This window comes from Gallinula chloropus (genome assembly GCF_964237585.1).
Source record: "Gallinula chloropus genome assembly, chromosome: 27".
Classification (NCBI taxonomy): domain Eukaryota; kingdom Metazoa; phylum Chordata; class Aves; order Gruiformes; family Rallidae; genus Gallinula; species Gallinula chloropus.
The window spans coordinates 6,327,648-6,338,434 of NC_140112.1; positions in this window are offsets into that span (position 1 = coordinate 6,327,648).

Genomic DNA, 10,787 nt, shown 5'->3' on the forward strand with positions numbered 1-10,787 from the left:
GCTGTGTGTGTGCACGGAGAGGGGGGGCGGGGGGAGCTCCAGCCCATTCCCAGCTGCCCTGATGCTTTGGCACACGTGTACTGAGTGTGTCAGGGCTCAGGAGGGTGGTAGGTGATGTGGGGTCCTGCATCACATCGCTCCTGCTACACAGGGGGAGGGTGGCACAAATCAGGGGGCACCAGGAAGGGAGCCACGTGCTGTCCCCACACCATGGCAGCCTCCGTGCAGGGATGCTGCCCATCTGGGGTGGGGGGCTCCTCATTCTCAGCACACCTAGAGCTCCCCACCATCGCTCCCCAACCCTCCCTGGGGGCACCCAGGCCAGGTGAGGGATACCTGGACCCTCCCTGGAGCCTCTTTCCCCAGCCTGTGCGGGGGCTGGGGGCTAACAAAGGCAGCGAGGGGGTGGGGGTGTGTGTAACGAGGAGGAACTGCTGTAAATCATTAACGCGGCGGAAGAGAATGCGGAGGGTCATTAATTGAGGCTCCTGGCTGGCTCGCAGGGGAGCCTGGCTGCCTTGCTTTGTTTTAATCAAGGTATTTTATTGCCAGTGGCACATCGGAACCAAAGCGGGCAGCGAGGAGACTGGGGGAGCCGGCAGCATCCCGGCGGGAGGGGCAGGGGCAGTGTGGGAGGAGGTGCTGCAGGGGATGGGGGCGCATGGGGCTTGCAGGGGGTGGAGGATGTGTGGTGGGTGCAGAGGGCAGGGGATGTGTTTTTCCCGCTTGTCCCAGGCAAAGGGTTGGCTCCTCTGTCCCCTGAGTCTCCGCAGGCCCTATGAGATGGGGAAGGTCCGTCCCCCCAACTCCCCAGCCAGATGGCAGCTCCATGGCCCCACGCACAAAGCCCACCCTGAGCTGCCCCCCATTAGGCACCCGCTGCTGTGCAGGGGCGTGTCCTGAGCTCACCCCCCTCCCCCCGGGGCAGCATCCCAGGGGACTCTCCCCAGCTGCATCCCTGGTACCTCTGGGACAGGAGACCCAGCCCCGGGGGTTGTTGTGTTCGGCTCTGCTGCCACTTGCTCTCACTGCCACATCCCCCTCCAAGAGGGGTGTCTCAGGGGCTGCCCCCCATCCACATGCACGTGCGTGGATGTGGGCACCGTGTCCCTGTTTGCTCTTGGCCCTGAGCTCACTGTGCCAAAGGGGACCCGCTGGAGAAGCTGCTTCTTGTCGGGGCTCCAAGAAAACACTTTTCCAGCCAAATTCCTTGACACTTTCCCTTTTACTCAGCTCCGGTTGGAAAAGCATCAGGAACAGAGGGACTCCCCTCCCTCCCCCCCTCCCTGGTGACTCAGGTGGTGGTCACGGGTGACTCAGCTGCTGGCAGCATCCCCCGCTCTGCAGGCATGGGGGGGGGGGGGGCTGGGGGGTTCGGGGAGCGATGCCGGTGACAGGGTGGGGAATGGGGCCAAGCTGGCTGCTGGGGTAAAGAGGGAGCGGCAGTGCCCACTGCTCTGCTGTGGATGCTGTGACTTGCGGGGCCAGGGGTGTTTAACAGGCTTTGAGGGAGGCTGGTGATGGTGGGCAGGGGGTGCAGCACCTCATGGTCAGTCAGTGACCCCGGGGACAGGGCTGGGCGGGACAGGGCGCCTTGAGGTGTAACTGGCAGGTTTTCCCGGGGGAAACCTCCTCCCACCTCGCCAAAGTGACTTTTGGGGGCTGGAAAACTTGTTTTCTGGTGGAAGGAAAACCCGTGTGCCCACCGAGCTGGGGGCCCCAGCGCCTGTGGGGGGGATGCGGCCTCGGCCCCCCGGGCGGGGGGCTGCGGAGGCCGGGTCCCCGCCCCCCCTGGCCGCTGCCGGCGTGCGGTGCCAGCCCGGCCGTGTCACTGCGGTTCCCTGCTGCCACCTAACGGGAAGAGGCTTCCCGGCAGCTGGGCGGGGGGAAACCCCTTCCCCGGGGCTCTGCTGCCCCGTGGGGTGGGCGCAGCGCTGCCGGCGGGTGCTGGTCACCCGAGGGATGGGGCATCTCCTTGGAGCTGTGGGGCGGGGAGCACCCGTCCTTCTGCAGGAGGGGAAACTGAGGCACGCAAGGGGCTGACTGCAGCGTGGCTGGGAAGGAACCTGGTGCTCATCACAGCCCACGAGTGGGTGCTGCTGGGCACCCTCCAGCCAGGCTGGCCGCATCCAGCCTGGGGCTGTGGGAGCAGCAGATTGAGCCCAGCTGGGAGCCATTGGGGTGTGAACTGGGGCTGTGTCTGCAGCTGGTCCCTGCCTTTGAGAGGCAGAGAGGGCCCAGCACCCTGCTCTGCCTGGCCTTGCACCCTTCTCCTGCCCTCCCCATGGTGAGTCTCAGCATCACTCCCCGGGGAGCAGGGTGGTTCTGGGGTGGGCTCAGGGCAAAGTGGGGCTGAGCAGGGCTGGAAGGTGTCCCTGCCTCTCCCAGCAGGCAGCCTGGGTGGGGGGACTTGCTTGGTCCCCTTGGAGGGGATGGATGGATGGATGGATGGATGGATGGATGGATGGATGGATGGATGGATGGATGGATGGACGGATGGATGGATGGATGGATGGATGGATGACACTAGTGACCCTGGCTGCAGGGCTGAGCCTTCCCCTGGCTGTTTGCCCCCCCCAGGCACTGTAGGGCCAGTGTGTTTGTCCCTAGCAGGGGACACCCAGGCACGTGGTGTGGCCTGTCCATCCCTGGGCAGGGGATGTGACATCCAGCCTGCCAGAGGATTAGGCCCAGCTATAATGGGCTGGGTGGTCACTGGTCGTTCCCGGCTCCAGTTACGGGCGCCTGGCTCCAGCTGCCCGGCCACGCCAGGGGTCACCTTTCAGATGGCACTGACACACTGGCAGGGTCAGCAGGGGGTGAGGGGCTGGGGAGTTTCCATGAGCCTGGAAGCTGCTACGGGGCCAAGCATCCCCCCCCTCCGTGCCCCAAACCCACGGCTGGGAGGAAGAGGGCTGTGATTACCCCTACTGCCCCCCACCCTCCCCAAGAGGGGGGGGTCCTGCACGGCACCTGCTGCCTCCATCACTTCATTGCAGGGGGGGGCGGGGGGGAGCAAGGAGGCTTGTTGCATGCTCCAGGCCCCCTCCATCCATCACGAGAGCAGCTCAGTGGGTGTTGGTGAGGCTGTCACCCACCTTCCCAGCCAGCTCTGGGGCCTGATTAATTGCTCACTTAGCAACTGCTGATCTGTATGTAGGTGCTGTAGCCAAAGAGGTGCCTGCGTGTCTCCCCTCGCAGCCGAGCATCACGACAGCGCGGGCTGGGGGGCGGCTCGGCATGATTCGAGCTGGGGGAGGACAGCTCTGCTCCCGGTTCCCAGCGAGAAGCCCCAGGGTCCCCGTGGAGGGGGAGAACACCCCTGAGCCAGCCCACCCAGGGCCAGCACCCATGCTTTGCCCTCAAAGGGAAGGGTGTATTTAGTGGACACCTGAGGGGTGTGTGTGTGTGTGTGGGGGGGGGGGGGGTCCCTGCTCCATGGCATCCTTGGGGGTGCATTGGGAGAGGGGGGATTTTCCCCTGGAGATTTAGGGGGGTGTGGGGGACGTGACTTGTGTTTCACCTGCTGCACGAGGGTGATGGGCAGCCAGTCGCACGGGAGCTGCACGGGCTGTGCAGCATCTTCTGTGCGTGGGGCAGGAGGGGACGGTCCCCAGGCAGCTCTGTGTGTGTGTGAGTCCTGCGAGGTGCCCCAGGCCTCCCCCCTCTCCCCGGTGTGCCGGTCGCGCCGCGGGGCGGCACCGGAGGCTCCTGCTGGGGATCGCGGGACGCGAGATGCTGACTCCGGGTGTGCGGCTGGGCCGCGGGTTCGGGGAGCGTGGCCGCGGGCTGGGGGCCTGGCTGGGGGTCCCAGAGGACCGGTGGTGCTCCCGTGGGACCCACCCATCACTGCTCCAGCCCTGGCCAAGGCTGGCTTTGGATCCATCTGTGTGGATTTCTCCACATTGTTTGTCCTCACTCAGTGAAAACCCACCCGCTGTGCCCAGCCCCCCCCTTCCAGCCCCCCTCCCCTGCTGCTGGGGTGTTCCCTCCCCTTGGGAGACCCCCGCAGCCCCCTCCTCTCCTTCCCCACTGCGGAGACCACTGGGAGCTGGGGATGCTCTTGCCTTCACCTCTCCTCTTGCCCCAGGGGATGAGGAATTTACTGGACCTTGGGACAACCCCAGGGGGATCAGGGGTGCAGGGACCCGAGTGCCCTGGCTTGGGGAAGAGCTCTGGGTGCCACATGCTTGGTGGCAAAGGCTTTTTTTGGATTGTTGTTAATTTTTGGGGTGAGGAACTGTGAAACCTGGGCATCACAGTGTGTGTGGGACTGGAGGAGATAGGAGTCATTAAACCCATGCTGCTGCTGCTTGAGCATGGGCTTGTCCTTGAGCTGTGGCTCCTAAAGGACCCCTGTGACACCAGGATGGGGGGCTGCTTCAGTGTGGCCATCACTGGAACAGTAGTGGGGGAGAAATCCTCTCCAAGCCGGCAGCCCCCAGACCCACCTGCCCCAAAGGGTTGGTACCTGGGTGCTGCTGAGCACATCTGGGTGCCAGAACCTCCGGAATCCAGATGTGCTCAGCAGCACCCAGGCACCCTGAGGGAGCTTGGCCTGAGCTGGGGTTTGGCTTACAGCCTGGGAATTGATCGGTTTACGGCTGAGAATTTTTTATGAGTTAATTTTAATAGCTAGGTCAGAGCAGTTTCTCTGTGGGAAGCTGCTCTCTTGGGTAATAAAAGCACCTTCAGCTGGTGGCACCGACCCTAAATTTCTGGGTGCAGTGCTGCTGAGCACCCCACAAAGGCTCATGTGCAGCAGAGCCACAGCCAGCAGCTCGTGCTGAGCTGAGCTGAGCCAAGCAAAGGGAGGAAAGCTCTGCCCTGGGGAGGATGCTCTGTGCTCCCCAGCTGGGTACCAGAGCCAAGGGGGATGTAAAGCTGCTCTGTGCCATGAGTGGGGGTCCTGGGCTGCCCCAAAATGCTGGTCCTTCATAGCCAGGAGCTTCCCCTGTGGCGTGGTCCCTCCACCCTGGGACCTGCTGGGGTTTTGGGACCAGCTTGTGGTGCTGCCTGCCTGGGGGAGAGTTGAAAAACAAGCAATAATAATGATAAATAATAATAATGAATATTATGTGTCTGAGTGGGGCTGGGTACCCCCCTGAACCCCATAAAGGGAATGGAATATGAAGGAGCTTTTAATTGACTCACATTCAAATTGGGAGCAGAAAGGAGGGGGGGCTGGGGGGGCATGTGTGCTGCTGGGGGGGCAGGTGTGTAAATTCAGGCACATCAGGCTCTGTGTGTGTGTGAGGGTTGGTGGATGGGACTGGGATGGGGCTGAACTCGATTTGGGGTGACTCTGAGGGGGAGGATGGTCCCTTCTGGGGAGGCTTCAATGGCGTGAAGAGATGTGGCCGTGGGGATGGGGAGCTGCTTGGGCTGCTGCTTCCTGGGGCAGCATCCTTCCCACCTCTTCCCAAACCTTTCCCAAAACCTACTTTCAGGCATCCTGCACTGATACCAGGCTGGGGGGTGCAGGGTGGGGGGCCCTTCCCAGCACAGCCCCTCTCACTGCAGCACCCAGTCGATGGGGAACACAATTACTCTTGCAAAAGGCAGATCCAGGCTGGCCTTGGCTGCCTGGTCCAGCTCCAAGGAAGACAGCCTTTCCTTGCAAAGTACCAGGCCATGAATATTTTATGCCTGAGGAGGATATTTCTTTCAGGAGGCTGTTGCATGAATTATGGAAAGGTTGGGAGGAGGAGAGGGGGGCTGTTTCTACGGGGTTGGCTCCGAGCTGGAGGCTGCCCTGATGCTGAGGGCTTTGCTTGCCCAGGGTCCTTTTCCTTGGGTGAGGGACAAGGTCTGCCCCATCACAGCAGGCAGAGGGTGCTGGAGGAGCCCTTGGTGCAAATCCATCCCAGTCTGGGGCAGTTTGTTTCCCGGCAGAGCAGGTTGGTGCATGCACAGGGGCAGCTTCTGCATGGGGTGGGATGCGGGGTGATGCCTCAGCTGCTGGCTTGGAGAGGGATATGGCAGCTTCCTGGAGAGCTGGGAGGGAGCAGCCGGGCAGTGGCAGCCTCGCTGGCTCGCTCCATGCTCTCTCCTCCTTCCTTTCCCCATCTCCTGTGTATCACCAAGCTGGGTGCTCAAGGGGTGGGTGCTCAGCGCTGAGCCCACCCAGCATCCCACCGCTGGCGATGTGCTGCCCTCCAGTCAGCCCCATCCAGCATCCCGGGCGCTGCTGCCACTCTCCTCCGGCTCGGCTGGCCGGGAGGGACGAGCTGGTAAACTCTCTGCCCCTCGGCGGCTTTTGTGTTAGTTAAGACGTGAAGATTCCCTGTGACGGTGCTGCTGGGGGCAGCAGTGTGTGCTGTCCGGCCCTCACGGGTAATTTCCCCACCCCATGTGCTCTCTCTTTCCTTTTTCTCCCTTTTAAAAATCTTTTTCCCTTTAAAAAAAAAGCATCTCCAGCTCCCTGTGGCTGGAAGAACTCCTCCTGCATCCAAATGGGAATGCAGCTGGAGCTGCCTGCTCTCCCTTTCCCTAGACCCCTCCCCACACCCCACGCTGGGGTCGGGGCTGTGTCCCTGGGGTGTTGCACTGGGGGCACAGGGACAGATCTGGCTCTAAAGAGAAAACTGGAGGGCAGAGAAGTGATGCTGGTCCAGGGGAGCAGCACAGCATCGCTGGGGGGGCTCTGAGGTGACATGGGGGGTGATTTCTGTGCCACTGCCAGATGCACCTTTAAAAGTAGGATGGGGATGAAAGCCCCCCCCCCTCACCCCACCCCTTGTAGCCCCGTTTCAAGTGCTTGGTGTGATATTCAGCCTCAAATACACCCATGACACTAGTGTGGCTGGCACTGCTGGCTTGACAGGCATCCCCATGCTCTGGGTCCTGCCCTGCATCCCATCAGGGCTCGATGAACTTTGTCATCTGTGGGTCTTCAGCTGAAGCTGCATCCCCAGCACTGTGGTCCTGCAGGTGATCTGAGCACGGGTGTGATGAGTTTGAGCTGCCTCCTCCCCCGTCCAGGAGTGGGTCCTGTGTTCTCCGAGGGTGCCAGCGATAGAAGATGCTGAGGGTGCATTAGGAGAGGTTCCCAGCCTATCGCTGTGTCTCAGCTCTTTGTGTTTCTCTATTATTTAGACCCAAAACCCGGAGTAATCGCCCAAAATAGCCTCTCCTGGCTCACCGCGTCCCCGGGCCTGCGCCACGTGAGCCTGTGCTCTCCATGCACAGCAACTCCTCTGAAACTATTAAATCTGTCACGGCTCTCTCCTTTTTAAGGACTCTTTGAAGGGTTTTAGCTTGGAGGAGGGATGGCTGGATGTCAGCGGGAGGAGAGAGCAGGAAGGTGCTGCTTGGCTTTAGCTGGAGAAGCATCAAGGATGCTTCATGCCAGGACCTTACCCTGCCCTGGAGGGCTGCCTGAGGGTTGGGAAACCTGTCTTCTCCCTTTTCCTCATCAGTTTGCTCAGGAGGATGGGAGGGGAGAAGAGTTTCCTGACCTCTGGCTGAGGTCTGGCATCTTGCTCGGCCATGGATCCCGGTAGGGAAGGGGAATTAAATCAGTGTGTGTGTTACAGCATCTCTGGGTGTCCATGGATGACTCTGAAGCTGCTCGGAGATGTCCCAGGCTGGCAGTGGGTAAAATAACCCTGTGTTTTTCCCGTCACTGAGCAGCTCTGGTTTGGGGGAGCTGCAGTGGGTGAGGCAACGGCTCCTCTTCATCCTCATTTATAAGCACCAGCTTCTAACTGGGGTTGGGATCGATTCACCAGTTACACTGAGTGGATCAAACTGGAGGTAATGGCTGATGACAGTGCTTGTGCTCCCCTGTGAGCAGGAAAGCTGGGGGGTGCACGCCTGGGGTGCAAGGCTCCCAAATCCCCTCTCCCCTCCCAGTGCAGCCGTGCTGCAGCGGCAGCAGCAAGAGGGATGCAGGACGGGCTGAGGGCTGGGGCAGTGGGGTGGAACCCCCCCCATTTGTGCAGGTTGTGACTTTGCAGGGGCTCCCCAGGGAAGGGGTGTGGGTGAAGGGCTTGGGGGTAACACTGGAACGTGAGTTATGGGCTGTGTGGGGAGCAGATTCGGGTGATGCTGGGGGTACTGAGTGTCCAAAGCATGTGGTGAAACATCACAGTGGCTGGGCAATGAGAGCAGGATGAGGGTGTTTCCATCACAAATCCAACTCTGATTTCATCACACAGGAGTCCCTGGTACCTGCTCACAAGGTTGGTCCTGAGGGCAAAGCCTGCAGCTTTTCCTTGTATCCATCAGTGCACTGAGCTGTGCTGGCCTCTGCCCAGTACCTGGGGGTGCGATGTGGGTGCCGAGGGGCTGTGGGGTGGGTGGCCTTGGTGCTGAGGGATGTCTCCTCACCAGCACTCTTGCCGTTAGGTGGAAGTGTTGCAGAGGAGAAGAGCTCTGCCTGACTCTGGCTCTGAGAGCAGCCAGCCAGGCACGAGTCCTTTGTCCTCCTGAAACACGGAGGTGATGAGGAACAGGGGGGAGGTTTTATGCTGGATGCACTCAGGAGAGAGGAGTAAATCCCTGACAAGAGGCCCTGACATCCCACTGGAGGAGGTTTGGCCAGGGATGGGCATTGCTACGAAGCCTGAGGGTGCCCTCAGCCACTCCTGGAGGGGGAAGGGGGCTGCATCCCCAGTGCTCCCTCCATCCCCTCCAGCACTGGCATGGGATTGATTTTCTGAGAGAAGCCCACAAGCCCAAATCCCCCCCCTCGGTGGCCTCCAGCACAGAGGGGTCTGGCTGCTTGGCCTCAAATGGGGCGGTGGGGGGTGTCCTGCATCAGCCAGGTGGGATGCTGGGCTGCAGAAAAGCCACTGGCGGGGGCTCAGCAGTCCCCAATGTGGGTGAGGGGCAACCAGAGACGCTGGCAGGGTCACAGCAGCCTTCCTGGTGAGGAGGAGGAGGAGTTGTCACTCACAGTCTACAGCCAAATCATCCCTTTTCCATTGCTAATTCCTCACTGTAACTCGGGATGGGCTCCCACCCTCCCCCCCCCTCTTTAAAATGCAACCCTTTCCATGGCAATCTGGTTAGTCATGAGCCATATAATGAGTTTTATATGTATTTAAGATGCTCTGACATTCAGCATCCCATTATCCTCCCTCCTCAAGAGAAACAGGGACCCGAGGTGAGTGTGGATCCAACAAGGGCCCCGTCGGTACCACTTCTGCTCCCTGAACTATCCGTATCTCTCACCCACATTCATGTGCTGTTTGTGTGTGTGTGAGCCCCTTTCTTCTGGAAAGAACTCCAAGACCAGTTTGGGGGGTTTGTTTTTCCCTTGGGGCTGTAATTTAGGTCCCTTTTTTGGGGGGTAAGTGGAATTATTTTGTCCCCTGGCTTTGCAGTTCTGTCCAGCCCCTCGGTAAATCCCACCACCAGTTCTGATTGCCCAACACAGGACAACTCGATGCCTTTTCCCAAGCAGTTTGGGCTATTTCTGCTGGCAGATGGCTGTGGGGGCCAAGCACAGGTCACCCCACTCAATACCCAGCCTCGAAACACCCTGCAGACTTGCAGCAGAGGCTTCTCTCATCCCCATCCTCTTGCTGAATCTTTTCTCCATCAGGGAAAAACTTTCCTTTGCTGCAAGAAAAAAACCCATCAGGGAGCAGGATAAAAGTGTCCACGTGTTCTTCTGCCTTTCTTTTTTCCATCTTAGATCCTTTTTCTCCTCTTATTTTCTTGGAAAGTGGCATTTTGCTCCCTCCTGCATCACTGACACCGGATGGGAGCCCTTGACCTGTCAGAGCCTGGGCCCCTCCACTGCCACCTCTCCCAGCCGCGTTTCTCCCCATAGACAAGTGAGACACATGAAAACCATCCTCAGCCCCCCTGCTGCCCCACTGCACACTTCTTACTCCTTAAATACACATGAAAATAGCTCTTGCCAAGGCCACTGCTTTTTAATTGTGTAGATATTACTGCTAATTACAGTTCCATTAATATTTCACGTGGAGTTAGAGATTTATTCCCCCCATCCTTCTATCCAGGAGGGAATTAAATCCACACCCAAGGCAATTGCAGGTGCTGGTGATGGAACCCATGGATGAAAAGGACCGTGGGTGATGCCTGAGACAGTGTCTCACTGCTGCAGGTGACCTGTGAAGGCAGAGGAGGAGGAGGAGGAAGAGGAGGAGGTGGTGGTGGCTTGGCCATAAATTATTCAAAGCCCTTCTGCAGAGCTGAGCTGGAAAGTCCAGTCCATAAGATGTGGTGTCATGTTTTCTTATATTTAAAAAATAATAAATTAAGCCCTTGTGAGCAGCGTGTCTCCCTGATGGGGCTCGGTGGGTTTGGCGATGGGCACGGTGACCTTCCTGGCTGGCTGGGGGCCAGGGCTGGGGGAGGCTGGACGCTGCTGGCCGGAGTTGTGTCTGTCTGGGAGACAGCTGAGAGCTGAATGTGCTTGAGGAATGCTGGAGCCTCCAGCTCCGGGTGCTGGAGGTTCAGGGAAAGGCTGCTGGTGGCCCTGGAGGTGCTGGAGCATCCCTGGGTGGATGCAGAGCTGGGAGCTGGCTCGGGCCGCGCTCCTCCGGGATGGGAGAGGCAGCGACTGGTTTAGCTCCTCTTGCTGGGAGCCTGCTGAAGCGCGATCGATCCTGCGGAGGACGGAGCTGCTTCCGTTTGCTGACGGTATCGAACTCTCCTGGAGGGTTTGATCCTCTTTTGACCCACGTGCTGAGGGACAGTCCTGGCTGCAGCAGCAGTGACCTCTGTGGGATCCGCTGACCCGCTCGCCAGGTAGCCCCGTGCGTGGGCTGGGACATCTCCTGTCCATCCCAGTGTCCTCCTGCCCGTCC